The sequence below is a fragment of the Acipenser ruthenus genome, chromosome 19, assembly GCF_902713425.1.
Source record: "Acipenser ruthenus chromosome 19, fAciRut3.2 maternal haplotype, whole genome shotgun sequence".
NCBI classification, from domain to species: domain Eukaryota; kingdom Metazoa; phylum Chordata; class Actinopteri; order Acipenseriformes; family Acipenseridae; genus Acipenser; species Acipenser ruthenus.
The window spans coordinates 31933882-31952556 of record NC_081207.1 but is presented as its reverse complement, the minus strand read 5'-3'; positions in this window follow the sequence as shown (position 1 = coordinate 31952556).

Genomic DNA, 18675 nt, shown 5'->3' with positions numbered 1-18675 from the left:
ACCTGCACACAGTATGAAGCAGCCAGTATCATGTATAGCACTGGGCTTCAATATATCAGACAAGGGCACAGTTCACAATGTAAGGGATCATCACTTGCACTACCAAAAGAATTACATGCACCTAGAAGGTAAAATCACCATGAATAAAACTATCCTAATTGAAGTGTAAGTGAGCTAATTATAACATAATTACAGAGCATAGTTTACCTAGTTTTGATTAGGATGCGCAGTGCTTTTACAGATAAAGTGTTTATGCCTGGCTGGTTTGGTGCGTGCCAGTGTTTACTAAAACTAAATGAAATGAAAGACCTGTAATATTCACAATGGATGGCAAGCCATTACATATGCAATTACTGTCCTCTGTTGCCCTGCATCACATCACTGCTGCTGCTTTGGTAAATCGCATATTAATGAAGGCTTGATGATTTCATTAGCAGACGTCACTCATTAAAAAACGAAATGCTACCGCTCTCCTGCTACGCAGTTTAAAGGGTAATGTTTTATTCCAGGTGACATAGAAAAGCATTTCATTGATATGCAATTACCCATTTATTGAGTTCACGTCCATGTTAATATACAGTCAATAGATATGCAATATGGAAATATGACCGTAATCAAATGACAAGATATCAGTATTATTCCATAATGTATTAATTATGTTTTGCATGGCTTACTTGTTCAGTATGTATTGGAGCAGGAAATTGCCAATCTAATTATTAATAAACATACACAGCATGCATATGGAATACAAGTACAACACTGGCATTCCAGTAGTGGACACACAGAGGCCCCCTACCACACATCCACTGAGTATTAGCATGTAACCAAACTTCAGAAAACAGGTGAGCGCATATCAATTACATATAAATACTAAGCTGTGCTTTTTTAAAAGCATTAACTCGGTAGCGGCATTCTTATTATGCTAGCTTTCTAATTTGAGCAGCTTTCTGATGAAGGGAACACCTGGTATGTATCCTTGTTTATCCCTTTATAAATAATTAAATTAGAAGAAATGACCTCTTTACTGAACAGGGAATGAAGGAGCTTGAAGTGAATTGAAATGTGAAAGGGCAGCTCTACTGCCAGTCCCGTTTGGAAGGCAGCGTCAGGGAAAGGCATGGCTATTGCATTTCAAAGACACAGGCACTCTGCCAACAGTCTGCGGTGATGCAGTTGATAGTTACCCCACTCCTTCTCCTATTTACCACTCTTTTTAATGCGCTCTGGGCGAGTTCCATAGCTTGTTCCAGTTGTTTCATGTTTGACTGGATTAGAATACTTGATGACAGTTTGGACATGTTTGAGGCAGATGGTTCTTGACATTTTTCATGGCATCAGTTACAGGTTGAAGGAGGAGCCCCTTTCATCCTTTGTTTATCCCTCACTTAGAACACTGCTGCATGGCAGATCATTAAACTTCCCTTTTTCACAATGCTGATTACAGCGTGCAGCAAGGCAGATGTTGCATAGTACCGTTCTTGACAACTTGTATGACTTGCCGATTTAAATATAGCACAAAGCCAGACTCTATTGGTTTAACCGGGTCATTTCTCATTTGAAAAGTTCAAGGTCAAGCCTCAGAAGATAATGCCCTATTGCCTACCTATGTTTCATTTTTTTCTCCTTTCTTTTTTTTTGTTACCAGAGCACATGGCCCCTGAAAAGATTTGCCACAACACATTACTGATGGTACTGGTGATCTGTTATTCATAAACGTTACTTGATTAACAAAGACGCTGTTTTAACATTGGAGCAAGTTGCTAGGTGCCGTTCAGCTGACAAAACATTCTTTGATGGCCGTGGCAGCAGCTGCTCCATTGAAGGGACTTCCACAATCACCAGCATTGGGCGGAAAAGGAATTATTTCAATATGATTTTTATTAAGGGATTGCTAAGCTGCTCTATAAGGCTGGTATAAAGAGGCACCACATTACTATTAAATAGTGCACACTGACAGAAACGGATAGCAAATTATGTTAGGTTTCTTCTGGGTTTGTGTATGCCAGCGAGCAGTCTGTTTGATGTTCAGTTAACCATGGTGTATGTAAAGTGACCGGTGCAGTCATTTCTCTCTTCATGCTGAAGTGACTGTGTCTCCAGTAGGATTTGGGGTTCTATGGTATAATAAACAGTGAATGGCTGCCTTATCTCTGATCATAGATGCCTCAAGGTAAGCCTAAGGCATGTATATTCTCATTGATTATATATATATATATATATATATATATATATATATATATATATATATATATATATAAGTAGGGTAAGACTTTACATTAAGTGTCTCTAATTACTGTGTAGTTACTGGGGAAATACATTTTATTATGCATACTTACAATGTACTTAATGTGTGCATCTCTCAGAAATGTAGCATTGAATGGCTATAGTATTCCATCACTGCAATTAGGTACACCTTGTCCTAAACTTTATAATATAAATGAATTCTAAGATAAGTATTTAGTTATTTATTTAGTGACATTCTTGGAGCTGGCATTATCCTGGATGATCAGAAAGCACTGTGCTCTCCACACTGATTAGGTTTTGAAAGCTGCTCTGTAAAGAAAACAACCCAGCAGTAAAGAGTTTCTTATTCAGGTAACATTTCACAGTTCATTTCATCTCAGATATTGATAAGAACTGCCAGTGCTCAGGTACGTGACCTGGAACACACATGTCTATTACTTTCTCTACAAGAAAACCTTGGAACTGAAATGTGTAATGTCACCGCTGACAGGTCTCGTCTGGTTCAGTCTGTTTGGACCTAAATCCTCATTAGCAAAGCCAAAACCCATTACACCTTCGTTAAACCCCCAGAACCAAGCAAACGTGGATTCTAGAACACGGAACCAAGCACACACGTGGCATTCTAGAACACTGAACCAAGCACACAAGCTATGCTGCATTCAAAATAAATATACATACTTGTACGCACCCTCAACCTTGGGTTTGCACTGCAAGGGTGACCCAAGGCTCTGTTTTAGACATATTGCATTGTTTTATAACAGCTTCACAGTTGAGCAGTTTTCTCTCATGTGATGCTGTTATCCAAAGGCCCTGCAAAATATCTAAGAAAACCACAACTAGCTGCTCTATATAATGTAGAATGCACAGACAGATCTGTGCAGCACTCCTCTGAATGATGTTAACAGCATAGGAATACGCTCCAGGTGAGAGTGCATATATATGTGTGTGTGTGTGTGTGTGTGTGTGTGTGTGTGTGATTCCTTATGTCTGCTGTATGTATGCATCCAGTCCCAAGACTACAGCCCAACAATTTCAAGCAGTGCATCTATTAGAATAGACTGCAACAAGTGGGATTTAAGAGAATGGGGAATGAGGCATGTTAGTGGGCATGTGAATCAGATAAGAGAATATGCCTTTGAATGATTTGCATGCTGAGTCTGTATGAAAGGGAAAAACAACAGCTGCTACATTCTGTAATAACCTGTAGCCAAAATATTCAACAAGCAATACAGCTGGACAGTATCGCATTACCAAACTGAGGGAGCAAAGGTAGGAACCAGTCAAATTCAATAAACATTAAACTCGACAGAAACCGGCATTCATTTCACTAAATTAACATGAAGGGGAAAAAAGCAAACTAGTAAAGTGAGGATCGTTTCTTCACCTTACATTTCTTGGTAGCACTTATCATTAACTGTCTCAAATTACTGTGTATTTACATATTAGTTACTTAATAAATGCATCTGTACTTGCACGTACTTACAATGTTATTATCCATAGTTACAATGTGTCAATCTTTTTACATGATATAACAATAACCCTAACCCTTACCCTAAACCTTTACATGTCAAAACATGTCAAAAAATCTTCTTTGAGTTTTAATACCATGCCTTTTTGGACTAAATAAGAATTCCTTGAAAATAAATGACAGAACACATTTGTAGGTATTAAATAAATATCACAGTGCTTCCTTTTGCTAATCAGTGTTCAGCATTATAAATAAGTAGTTGTTTAGCGAGATGAGCGATGGTTCAGAGACCATGCAGTGGTTAGTATGGACATTTGGCAGGGAATAATCTCCTCATTCTCAGAGCTGGGATAAACAAAGAGATATCTCTGTCTAATGTGTATAGGCTATGGGAGAATGCAAGTCTTTTAAAAATGAAATACCTTCAGTGCATTGTAGGGCAGTAGTTCCCCATACAACAATATCTGACTGCCCAGAGGTTTAGCATGACATTAACCACTGGTTTATTAAAGCCAGCGTAGAACAGAGTGTTTTAAAACCTTAATACTGAGCTAGTATTTAATTACACGCTGGTGTTTTTAATGTTACAAAAGTGCTAATTAATCAAAACGTAATGAAGGTCTAATTTAAGTATTATCCGTGGGACTCTCTTTCCAAGTGTTTCCACTAAATTACATTTTTTATACATGGCATAAATATTCTCTCTGCTTATTAATGACTCAGAGGGGTTAGGAGGAGAATGTGTAATGTAAGCCTATTTAATTAATGTCTTTTAACTAAATGCAAGTATACTCTTGAAAACTATTTCTATTAAATATGTATTAAGCTGTAAAACTCTGCAGTTTTAAACTCTGTCAGGAATAAGCATATCTGTTTAATGCTGCATATGCCATCTATCGCCAGTATAAACTGGATGTTCTGGTTCTGTTGGGCTTCTACATACAATAGAACCTTTGGAACCCTTATTTGTGTTGGTTCTAAAGTAGAACCTAAAGGGGTTCCAGAATTAGAACCCCAAAGGTTCCAAATACTTTGTGAAGCATTAGAACAACCTTTGAAACATTCTTTTCTAAGAGTGCAGGTGTAACAGAACAAGCTTGGCTAACATGCAAAAAACACACATTTAACCACATTCTTTTATAGATTGATTGTGCACTTAATATTCTGGTGGCCTTTGTCCTGTTTATTTATTTATTTATTTTATTTATTTCACAGAGAACAAAAGCAGGACAGAAAAAGAATAAGGGGAATTTCAGATTCCCCTAATTCAAAACAGTGTTTGGCAATTGTAAATAAATACATAAATAAGCATTCAAACTATACAAGTAGCATATCTATACCCTGTGGTTTTTTTTAAATTTTATTTATTTTTAAAATCTTAAATTGAAACACTTTTATTTTTAGCTGGCCAGAGTTAGAATAATTGTGAGTAACAATAGCTTGAAGTCCCGCATTGCCACCACGTATTATATTAAACCCATTATGGCTTTAGGATTGTCTGCCATGTCAGGAACCTACTGGGGCCTAATTCTGCATGTCAGCCTGCTCCCTCCACACGTCCCATTCACCCGACAGCATCATCAGTCAAGACGTCTGAGAAACACAGCTGCTTCCTTTTCAACGGGACAATGAAACCAAACACCATTCCAATATTACTAGAACCCCAAACTGCTTTGCAGAGGCACCGGTGCAAATGTGAGCCTGAGTATGGGGATCGGAATATGGGGTTGAACGCCAAACTATTCTTACTGATACCACAAAGTGACAACATTTACAATTACGATAAATATAGCATAAATGATGCTCTTTTACAATGGAAGTGTCTGCAGATCATTCAGATATTTAATCAGTGCAGCTTTTCATACAGTCTATGCATACAGCCAATGCACAAAGAGTAATGTTTTAAAACACAGAAACCCTTCTTGATTCTTCCTTCAGAAGATGAAGAAGAAGAAGAAAAAAAAAACTTTGTAACCTTAACTGACTTTGTAAATGAATTACTTTTTTCTATCAACGAAATGTAAATGAAACCTAGCACCAGATCTCAAATCTCCAATGTCAAATTCTTGACAGACTTATAAAAAGGTTAATTAAATGTGTCTGTGTGGACATGGCCTTTTACAAACTAAATTAATATGAAAACATTAATATAACCGAGGAATGCATTACCAGCCTGATCTGGGTAACTGTGAGACATTGATATGCAACACAGCACCAGACTTCATCGGTATTCTCTGGTGCAGTGCTTGTAGGATTTAATAATGAAACAAGTCAGCCTAATTGTAACTGCAAAGAGACTTGTCTAATGAAATGGAGTAGTTGACAGTGTAAGTAGATTTGTTATTTAAACATGCCCAGCCTCCTCTCAGTAATTGCACAGTTCTTGCACAGGTGAAACCCAAGGGACACTTGTGAGGCTTATCAAGAAAATAAATACAGTAATAAAGTAACTATGAGATGAAAGAGCAGACTGTCCTGACACAGCATGAACTTTATAGACATGTTTCATCGTTTTTCTCAATGTACATAATCAGGATGAGATTCCCTCGCCTGTAAATGTCAGTCAGATCTTTATTTGTCTTTTTTTTGTTGTTATTTGCTAATGTCATAAAGAAACTCTCAGCACTCCTTGTGTTAGAAGGCTGGGTAAACCTGATCTGCACAGTGAAGCACAAAAGTGCATTTACTCTTAAATAGCATCCATCGGAGCAGGATTTGAATACAACCTAGTTATTATACTAACGGTAACAGTGCAATAAAAAGGATATAATTTATAATTCAGTAATAAATGAAATGTTATGTTCAGTGTTAAGATCATATTAGATTAAGGTCCTCTTTTTTGAAATCATCAAAGGTCACCAGAGGCATATGAACCCTCCATCTTATCATAACCTAGTATAACTAGACCCAGGCATTCATTTATAATGGAAGTGTCAACAAAATATACTGCTCTGTGTAATACCGCATTACTCCAACCATAAAACACAAGACACAGTTAACAGTAGTTTGAGCGGTAAATATTTTGTTTTAATGTGTAATCATTTATTAGTGTAACCATTTTGAATTAGAACAAGCCAGCCGTCGGAATGTCAGTACTGTAACAATGTTCCGTCCATGTCTTTCTGCAAACCTTTATCTTATGCATGTCATTCAGTTCATTAGGCTCCCTGAATGCAGACAGGCCTGTGAGAGTGTAGAGTGTGAATGAGTCACTCTGCGCACAGGCTTTTAAGAACTTTAAAAATAAATACAAATGAAAAATAGAACAGTGCAATGCTGTGCTATCTGTAAGGCTTGTCTTAAATTGTTGGGTTGGAAACAATCAAACTTCTCGGGATTTCGTTTTGAATTTATTTATTTTTTGGGGGGGATTATTTCTATATTTCTGAAGTACCCCTAATCCAGGCCTGCACCAAAGCTACTTGAGAATTCTTCTTCAGTGTAACACGAGAACAGAGGCAGACAGCAGCCATGTATTATAAAAGTAGATTTATTTTACATTACTCCAGGAAGTCTCTCTCAGCACCAGCAACACATCCACGACACTGCAGGAGTCATCTTGAAAATATAGAAATCCATTTTAAATATACTGGAATATATACACAGGCCTCATGGTGCTATAAACATGACTCAGATCTCCAAGAAGTTCTAACTGCCTCCTGTTTTCTAAAACTGAATTTAACCACTTGTTCCACTTTTTAATTTCATTTATTTTATGACTAAGTGTGGCTAGCTTGTATCTTGTAGCTCTGATTCCTGATATATTCGTTTATTTTGTGGCTAGCTTGTATCTTGTAGCTATGTTTAACTGATTACTGGCCCGTTGAAATCACATGACTCATGGGTGAGACAGCGATAGGCTGTTTCAAAGACTGTTATATTTCCCAGCAGCCTTTGCAAACTAAAAGTAATCTCAGCGTCTCCTGTGAGTTATGTGATTCACTACTCCACACCTATTGGCATCAAAAGACATAGTGTTTGTTATAATAACATAATCATGTCACGTGGCATTGTGTTCTACATGAACAGAAAGCAATGAATGAACACTGATTCCAGATTGTAAAGTGCCAGTGTATTACTAAAATAACTCTTTCTTCAATGTACCGGCAACTTCATTGATAATCTGGTTGTTTTCAACATCACCTGTTATGTTAAACCTACTCTTATTAAATCCAGTTTTCCAACAATAGCGTGAAAGTCTGCCATTCCTTATCGCACATCAGCAGCTGTGAACTGAGAACAGCCCTTTGACCCCAAAACTCTAAGTGCATCGGGGATGTGAAAGGGTTGCTAATGAAGAAAATAAAGTAAAACAAGTTAAATGCACCCTTCTGTCATTTTGACACTTTGCTCCAATATGAACACTTACTTGCTTGTCTGTTTGCTTGTATCTACATGAAGAGAATGCTAATCTAATAGATGGAGCTTTGCTTTGAAAAGCCGGCTTCTCTAAGTTACATTACGGTTACAGTATAGTGTTTAAAACAAGCACTTGTGGGATTTATAGGCTTTATCACCCAATGGCTTGGTCATAATTGTAGTGTTTGCTTGACTGTTTATGTAAACATAGCCCTTGGTTTCCCAGGGTATTCTGAGGGAGTGGCCCTTGTGAAAGACAGCATGATTATTGTGCCATCATACATTACTAGGAGTAGAGAGGTTTCATATTTGGAGCCCAATTGGGAGTGCCACATATAAAGCGTCTAATAATTGATGATTTAAAAAAAAAAAAAAAGATTGTACTGTACGGGAGCGCCAGAGCCAATGCAAAGCTCTCTCCAGAATTCCCAGTGAAGACCGACGACTTTGCAAAGCCAGGACACGAACCTGCACTCCCCTGACTATGACTCACCCTGCACAACACTCGGCCATGATCTTACCAGGTGAGCCACTCAAACACAATAAGGGTTCCAGAGAAATCTAAGAAAGTTCTATATAGAACACACGCAAGAACCATCTCTTAATGTGTATCAGTGTAAAATGATGAGCTGGATTACTTCGTAGCCTGTATGCTTAATGTGTAAAAATAAATTAGTCTACTGTTCTTGTTTGGAATAACGTTGTTTTTTTTACAAATCTGACTGAAAGATGATGGGTACATTAAGTGCATTGCCATTATTACCAAACATATGTACCCTGGTCAAAGTGCTCATTAGCATTCTCCTTCCAATGTGAATAAATCAGTGAACCCTGACTCCAGCATCAGCTGCGTGGTTTGGTAGCTGTTCAAAAGGCAATTTAGCAAAATAAATATATATTTCAATTTCTCGCAATGTCATTGCAAAGTTATTTCCCCTGTAAGCCAATAACCTATCATTAGAAGATCATACAGAGAGAGACTGCGACCTTGGTGAACCAGTCATTTGTGGAGTTTATTTATTATTATTATATTTTTTATGGCATTAGCTCAAGCTTGCGCTCTATAAACTAAAAGCTCCACCATGTTTCATATCCTGACAATATGACCCTCAGTTTTCAATGTCCTGGCAACTATTGCAAAATGTTCTGAACTGACAAGCACCTGCTCCTTATGTGCCCCATAGGAGAAGCTCACAACAGCCTTCCTCTAATCCTGTATTGGACTATTGAACCGTGTGCCAGTCTATGCTGTCAGACAGTGAGAAGTTAGAGGCATGATAAATAGAAGTGTGTGCTGCAATGGAGTCTTTAAACAAGTTTCACTGTGTTTTTTCAGATTTGTGTCACTCTTTTGAGTCACTTGGTATTACATGTGCCCTGAAGTGGCAGGAATATATATATATATATATATATATATATATATATATATATATATATATATATATATATATATATTGTAGCCCAGATACTCGCCACACAGGCTCGCTCAGGCTCTTTTCCCTTCAAAGCACAACTCAACAACCAGAAATTGAAAGAAACGCGTTTGCACGCACTTTAATTTTTTTAAGTCAAAACAAACAAAAATCCTAACTCAGTTTTTGGAGAGCTGACTACACACGTCAGGAACCTAATTCTAGTAAGCAGGACAGCTAAGCTGTTTGCCGGCTGGAAAACACACAATTTTACACACCAAAAAGGAACACCCAGTTACCTTTTTTTTCAGAACGACTGGGCACCTCTTCAATCGGGCTCCTTCACACAGCAGCAGCCCTGAGCAGATTGACTGCTCTCCTTAAGTACCTTGCACCTGGCTACAATTTACAATGATAGCCAGGTGCAGGGGATAATTAACAATAAAACAATTAAATCATTAAACAAAATGTGTATAAGCACATGTTTTATGCAGGGAGGATATTAACCCCCTCCCTGCTGTGTTACAATATAAAAAAAAAAATATATATATATATATATATATATATATATATATATATATATATATATATATATATATATATATATATCATGCTTTATTGTATATTCTGTATGCACAGATGTTAAAGACAGAAATTTAGAGACAGAATGGTCGATATATATGTTAATGGACAGCTAACCCTTTATATTATGCCATTAAACTGTCTTGTTTATTGGATAGGTAAGAGAACCATGAATCATGAGCACTATACTATAGGAGACAACAGAAAGTATATTAATAGTTATAAATCATCTTAATTGGAAACACTTAAAACACAAAGGGGAAATATAATGTTCTAAACAGGTATCGCAAAAAAAGGTAACACTTTCTCCAATTACTGTACATTTACATGGTAGTTACCTAGTAAATACATACGTACTTACATATAATTGCAATGTTATTGAGCATAGTTACAATGTACTTAATGTGTACATTTTTTTTGCCTGATATTATCCTAACCCTAACCCTTACTCTAAATCTAGCTCTAAACATAACTCTAACCACCCTAAAACTAACCCTAACCCTTTTCTGATACAATTGTGTACTTACATATATTGTGCAAAAAGATGTACGTTAAGTACATTGTAACTATGCATAATGACATAATAATAATGTGTAAGTATACATGCATTTACTATAGGAGGCTGTGTGGTCCAGTGGTTAAAGAAAAGGGCTTGTAACCAAGAGGTCCCCGGTTCAAATCCCCGCTCACTCACTAACTCACTGTGTTACCCTGAGCAAGTCACTTAATCTCCTTGTGCTCCGTCTTTCAGATGAGGTGTTGTTGTAAGTGACTCTGCAGCTGATGCATAGTTCATACACCCTAGTCTCTGTAAGTCACCTTGGATAAAGGTGCCTGCTAAATAAACAGATAATAATAATAATCCTGTATAACTACTATGTAAATACACATTAATCAAAGATATTTAAAAAGCTTGCCTGAAGGATGACATCAGAATCATTACTTTTCTTCCTTGAAAAATGTCTCCAAACGCGACAGTGCGTTCCAGAACTGAATTGTAAAGCTCTCTATGCCTGGTAATATACTGCAGGTATTAAAGTACAATCAGTACACACAACCAGGTCCTAGATGAGCGTTTCCATTACCTATAAAATGATATCATTACAATTATTGTGACTTCTTGTACAACGGTGAGAATAACAGCTGTTTTATGGGGTTATTTGATTTTATTAGAAGAAAATATTAAATCTTAAGTGTCTCTTTAAGGTAAATGATTCTGTGTAATATGGGCAGCATTGTGGAGTAGTGGTTAGGGCTCTGGACTCTTGACCGGAGGGTTGTGGGTTCAATCCCCAATGGGGAGCACTGCTGTTGTACTTTACCTAGATTGCTCCAGTAAAAACCCAACTGTATAAATGGGTAATTGTATGTAAAAATAATGTGATATCTGTATAATGTGATATCTTGTAACAATTGTAAGTCGCCCTGGATAAGGGCGTCTGCTAATAAATAAATAAATAATAGTAATAATAATAATAATAATAATAATACATGGGTGGACTCCACAATCTTTCAGTCTTATGACATTTGGCAACTAAGGAGAACAGCCCGGCATAGAGCGAGCCAACCTTTAAATGGACATTTTAGAGACAGAACTGGACCTCTTCCAAACAGTCCCTTCCAGAGCCCAAGGTTAACCTTTACCATATGGGTAAAATCCAAGAGTGGAGCTGCAGCAAGCATGCCTTTCCTTTGTGTTATTTATAAAGCCCTGACCAAAAAAAAAACCCTCTGAAATAAATGCTTGATTATTATGTATACAATGTTTCTGATCAGCCAACTGAAAAACTAATTTCATTTTCTCATTAGATATCTCTGCCTGAGGCTTGCTCGCATGTCAATTTTTATTACACAGAAAACAGAAAATTAAAATGATCACTCGCAATGCAGAAACAAAAAAACTATGTTGGGAATCGTTACAGTGGATCAATAAAGAATCTTCAGAAACAGAACTATAATGGAACCGCATCTTTGTGCAAAATAAATAAAAAGAACATATTAAATGTGTATTTGCTTCTGTGCGTTGCAGCCTTTCACATATATTTATTTATTTATGCTCATAGGTTTCTTTAAAAGGGAACTGAATCCAACAGGGACATTTTTTTTAACACATGAAAACATGTTTTTAATTTTGAATCGTCAGAGTCCCACTGTTCAACTGAAATACATGGTTTTATTTTATTTTTTGGCAGTGATTGTCAGGTCCCTTATTGAACGCAGTTTCTCTTTAAGGGAAAATAGAATAGCTACATTATTAATTTCAGATATTGTTTTCCTCAAAACACTTCTTAGAGAATAATATCACAAAACAATTGTAAGCTTTGGCCTTCAGAATCGCACCATTTAACCTCAAGAGTTTTCTTTATTCCAGGAAAATATCAACAATTTCCAACATTAATTCTCCTAGATTCATTGCCTTGCTATGTGCTGCTTACTTCCACAAGGGTTTTTGTTGAAGTCCTAGGCCAGGGTGGTACCTGTTGCAAAAGATAGCTTACCAGTGGATTTCTAAAAACAATACCCTTATTATTATTATTATTATTATTATTATTATTATTATTATTATTATTATTATTATTATTATTTGTTAGCATTAGCATCTGCCCACCACTCCAGAATAAAAATAAAGGTCGCCAGGGCAATAGACTGATATTAGATTTTAGTGAAACATGTGTCCTGACCTTTTCATAAAGCAGCTCGATTTACTTTTTAATGTAGTTCAACCTGTGAGGCACAGAGTAGCGGACGCTAGAGTAAAGGTCAGGACATGCTGCATGTGCTTGCTGTACCTTCAGTGGCTGAATCTGCTTTGAGTCAAACTTCATTTTTACATTGTGGCTGAAACAGTTTCTAGCGCATGGACTGCATAGCGAATCACTAGCCAGTTCTGGATAAAGCTACATTGTTAAAGTGCCCTATACTTTGGGGGTGTGATACACTGCCTTAGTAAGTGGTGGATTCAATCAAAAAATACAGATGTGCTTTATGAGCCATGTTATTGCCTTTTTTTGTGCCGCTATTCAATCAAACTTCCAGATATCCAGTAGGAGGTCACCCCTGTTGGAAGAACTGACATTCAAGCATAGCATTCGAAACACACAGGTACTGTATGTACCCCGCCTCTGAGAAAGATTGAATCTGTCCAGCGAACAATGCATGTGCTGCATTGAATCCAGCCTTAGTGCTTATTGCTGCATGGTTTAATCCTAGCTTTGAGCAACCAGTGAGCAATTGAATATCTAGATCAAATTGCACAGCGGGTACAGTAACTCTACATTGTTTTTCTGTTTAGTGAGGTGCTTAGTGAGGGGCTTTTGATTGCTCTGGGATAATTATTTCATGGAGAACTGTACTTTTCCTGTGAATAAACTACAGCATATAATGCATGACATCGCTCAAAACCGGTGCAATGGAACCAGTAGCGCATTTCCTAGCACCAGTCATTACTGGAACAAGGTGCGAGGGGTTTAAATCATCGACAGCGCCAACATTTGATTTGGATCAAACTCTTTGTATTGCCTTGAGTCTGTTAGAAGCAGCCTTTCCAAGTCATCTTGATAAAGACTTTCCAAGTGCAAACTCAATGGCGCAAGAATAACATAGCATAAACATGTCTCAATGATGTATTTGTACACTTTCTGTTTTTTGTTAATCACTGCTTCAAATATTCTAATGAAAATAAGTGCAAATTGTATCTTCTGCGGTCAATCAATTATCTTTTTGTGTGTCTTACTGGGCTATAAACGCCCATGACACTCACCAGAAAAGCTTTTCCAAGTGTTAATAATGCCCTACTGTTCAACTAAAGAAAAATCTGAACATTTATTCCATATGTGTCATTAATCAGCAATGACAGTGTTTGCTCATTTGTATTTTACTGAAGTCACACCATCCTGAACTCGAGGAGGTATGAATGGATGACCCCTTGTGTATGGAGGGCTGTCCAATTGACAGTGATTGATGACAGAGCACAAGATTATGAACATAGAATACGCACATTAGAGCCAATATGATAAATAGACACCCCCCCATCTTTATTCCAGTCTGAGACAGACTGCCTGTACACACTGATTAAACAGTTTTAACTGCCAGAACTTGAATGAAACCTTTTGTTTGTCTCTTCTTTATTTATTTTTTTAACCATATAGTCCCATGCACATTAACTAGAACCCTAGTTTAGGGTTCTAAATAAAAAGCATCAAATGCCCAGTTGATTTCAATTGGAACCGTGTAAAAGCACTGTTTAAAATTAGAAGCCAGTGCGATGAAAGTGGAGTGATATTGATTTAGATTTAACAATGAACATTTCATTGGTGAGGGTGTGATAGGTTTCAACATATAATTTTTGTTCCGTCTGACTGGTGAGTGGTGTTCTATAAACTGTTCTGTAACTAATGTCTCTCAGTACAATTGACCAAAACATTGCAGATGTGAATTTTATGTGGTCTGTCAATTAAATGAACGTACATTACAGTAGAATGGAATATTTCCACAGTGGAAAGGAATATTTCTTTTGTTAATATTTTAGTATTGTGTCGATAAGGATTAAGTTTACTGTATGTACATCGAGGCTTGAGTTAGCATAATAAAATGAAATAAAACAATATAAAGTGACTTTATAATATGTTATTTGATGCGTGAATACTGGCATGGGTAATTGCTATTCTTTTATTATATCTCGTTTTATTTTTGTGACGCCTCTGTTTACAAAACACACTTTGCCCGTGTTTATTTATTAAGTAAACACCTGCACTGCTAAGAAAGATGTGTGTGTACTAAACAGTCCTGATCATGTTCCCTGCTTGACTGACACTTCTAAAAGTCTCTTTAATTCCATTGTCAGAGCTCACTCCGTGCACATTGCAATGATGAAGTACAGGTATGTAGTTCACCGTGTATCCAGTGGTCCTGGGACTGCAGCAGCTAGGAGGTGTTCCTATTGAGGGGCGCTGGAGGCTCCTGCTGCTGCCTTCCAAGAGCATAGTTAGGGTCTTTACCCCAGCACTGGCCCCTTCCTCTGTAATGTACAAACAATGGGCGCGTAGAAAGAATGGATCACTCTTGGCACTGAATGCATTTGAGGGTCAAGCACTAAACCTCTTGTGACAGGAACACAGCCCACACTTGTTCTCCAGAGAGAGAGACTGACCTCCCAGCTGACAAATAATGAATACAGCTTCTGAATTAAATAGATAAAACTGCCGGGACTGTATTCAGTTAGCAGACAAATTAGCCTTGACAATAAGAAATTAATATTCTGTTTCTGGGATACATGTGCTATCCCCACACATTAAACTATAAATCAGAACTATGCCAGTTACCTTGGTTGTAAATGTTCTGATTAAGTGAAACAAAGAAAGAGAGTCAGTCAATGAAAACATGTTAATCAGTGTTTTCAGCACCAACTCTGTGCAATTGACGAGGAAACTAATTGTAACCTTCTGTTTACTTCCCTGGGCTGTGTCAATTCAGAACTTCAATTCAATCTATTTGTATTAAATCTTGACATATTCATCAATATTCCCATTACTTCCCTCAATTGTAAAAGTACTATACAATTCAGTTAGTCCTACAATCTTTAGTCTAGAGTAAAATTTTCTTTTCCATAGATGTCGTTCACATTCTATAATCCTAATTGCAGTTGTCCCTCCTTCTGTCATTAATGAAGCCAGCATGTAAAGGTGTTATTAGTAAAATTAATTCATATTAGCTGGACAAAGTATGAAGGAACTGCTTTGCTTTTTCTGTACTCAAAATAATAATGTAATCACAGCTATGGGCTGATACAGACAAGAACAGACAATAATTAGTTCCTTTTTATATATATATATATATATTAAAAATTAAATTTTCTCTCTTCCAAGAAAAACAGCTCAGTGGAATGAGTCTGCTGTATTGATTGGAAGGATTGCAAGTGCAAATGTTGAATATAATTAGCAGATGGACATAGACATTACATTACCATACCAGAACAATACACTGCAGTGGGGCAAACATGCCCACACAAACTATATGACAAAAGGAGTGTATAATAATAATAATAATAATAATAATAATAATAATAATAATAATGAAAAGGATTCTTTATATTTATTTTACCCTTCTGGCATGTCCAGGTAACCTATCCCCTTCATCTGTGTTTTAAAGGTTTTATTTTCTTTGCAAACCCCAACTCAGATTGCTTTTTATTGCAACCTACTTATCCTATTAATGTAAGCTATTACTGAGCTCACATGTTTCTATGACAACAAAACTGATAAAGTGTACCAGGAGACCACAATGATAGATTACATGTGCATGCTGTGTCACATCCAATTAACTCAAATTGACTGTGCACCACATTACGCTGCCACTCGGAGGAAGATCAATAAATATGGACAAGATCCAAGCAGGTCCCCCTTTTTCTTTATTTCCATCCAAGAGTACAGAGATGAGACAGATCATGCTACTATGATGAGTGTTGCACTGCTGAGGAGGCAGGTGCTGCATGGACACCATTCAAACTAGACCTATTCAATCCAAACTCCTCTAACTCTCCATTCATGCATAGCAAAACACCATCTGGTCCTATTTTGCCTCCAGCAATCACAGCTGACCAAAACAGCTGTTGTGAAACAAAAGCCAAACAAAAGGGGGGCAGGGAGAGGTGAGGCGGTGGTCTGGTGCTGAAAAATACTGCGTGAAGTGGATGATGGAAACAGCAGCCTTTCAGATGCTTAAAAACCTATTCAGTGGCCTGGAGACTCTGGTTAAACCTGAGATATCCATCTGTCTGGAAAATACTTGAAACCTCAATGGGTCAGGTGATAATAGAGGGCTGGAAATGAGGTTGCATTCTGTCACCCAGTCTCTTTTGTGCTAAGAGATGAAAATGAATGACCCAGTGGCAAATCAAATGAAAACTTCTTACGCTCTTTCAGTGCGTGTCAGCCAAGGTTAATAGAAAGGGAACAGGTTTTAACCCCGTATGATGATACAGCTTTCACAAACCCAGGGAATGAGAATTAAAAATAAGATTTGTTTAAGTACTTTACCCACGCACTGCCACACCCACAGAAAAGAAATCTAGAAGACAGGATCAGGTCCATTCCAACATTCTGCACTACGGATCCGTATTCAGAGCCGGCTTGCATCTCAGTAACGTGCTACAGTTTGAGACACTTTCAAACTTTACATCTCACTAGTCCTCCGCAGGTTCTTAATATGAGAACGTTGCTAAATACTGTGCGTTTAATAAAAGCACAAGCTTTTTTTTTTCATCCGCTATGATTATTTTCATGTGTTATTTGTCTCAGCCAAATCTACAGTAATGCAATGCAATAACATTGCATGCAGTAGTGCATTTAAACTATCCATGCATTGGTATATTTTCAAACTGGGTGTGGAGAACAAAGGCTGCAACATTTGCTGTCCAGGGGATAGTATTTTAAACCATGGTTCCTCTCAAGAACAATCAGCAATGGGTGTTGTGTCAGTATGAAAAGTACGTAGCAAAACACTACAAACAGTATTGCACTGGAGTATGTAACCCATGTCCAGTAATGGAGCACAGAAATGAAACCCCAGTGTCCTCCAGTTTTCCAGTGTTCTTTAGTCCAGTCCTGGATGTCGGCACACAGTCTAACAGAGAAGCTTCTGCCAGCTGTACCAGTTCCACTATCTTCAGAGCTTTCTTACAGTCAAGTAGGGGCCAAGGTCAAACCCATAAACCCTCACCACTGCTTAACCAAGCAGAACCATGGCCTCCAGAGGGGAAACACATATCAGACTTCAGACCATTGTTAACATAGCAACAAAAATGAGTACTTGCCCTTCAAATCCCCAAGACTGACCCGTAATCATTGGCCAGTCTACAGTCATTCACATTGTGCACTTAACCAGGTCTCACCCAGCATGCCTGGTAACAGGTTTAAAGCAGTTCTATTGGAGTTCCTACTGGGAGACATCTACTGTATATACAATATGTACCCAAAGGGTAATTGAAGAAGAAGATGAGGAGGTCATCTCTGGGGTCGCTAGCAGCATTTCTTTTTGCAAGGAGAAGGATAGACTTGACAGCGGAGGTATTTATTTCAAGGTGTGTTCTGCATTCTTTTCAGGTTGTAGTTTTGTAATAGTACCCCAGGGATTTAGCTCTTTTCTGGGAGAAATGGTGCTTTAAGGACACGTTACAGTTAAACGCTTTTTTAATCCCCCCTGTAATTTCCTCAACAAGCCACTACAACTTTCATTACACTCTGATATCTGACGAAATGTTTGCAGAACACACCGGTATCTGTTTACAAGTGAGGAAACGATCCATGAATTCAGAAATATGTTTGCAGAGTGTGATGACATCTTTAACTAAGTGATAAGACTAGAGTAGTTCCCATTACAATAAACAAAGACCCCGCTCCCAACCAATATTGCTAATAACCAAACATAGTAATGAGATGCACAATCAGCTGACAGAACATAGAATAGAACAAGATTAATAGATAGATTGCACTTAAACTTCATCTTCAATAGAAAAAAAGGTTTATTATAAACTTAAGAAATGTACAGCTGGTTTTAATTGTGGGCTAATGTTCCGCTTGGAGAACGATTTCCAATGCTTTTTATCCAACCGCA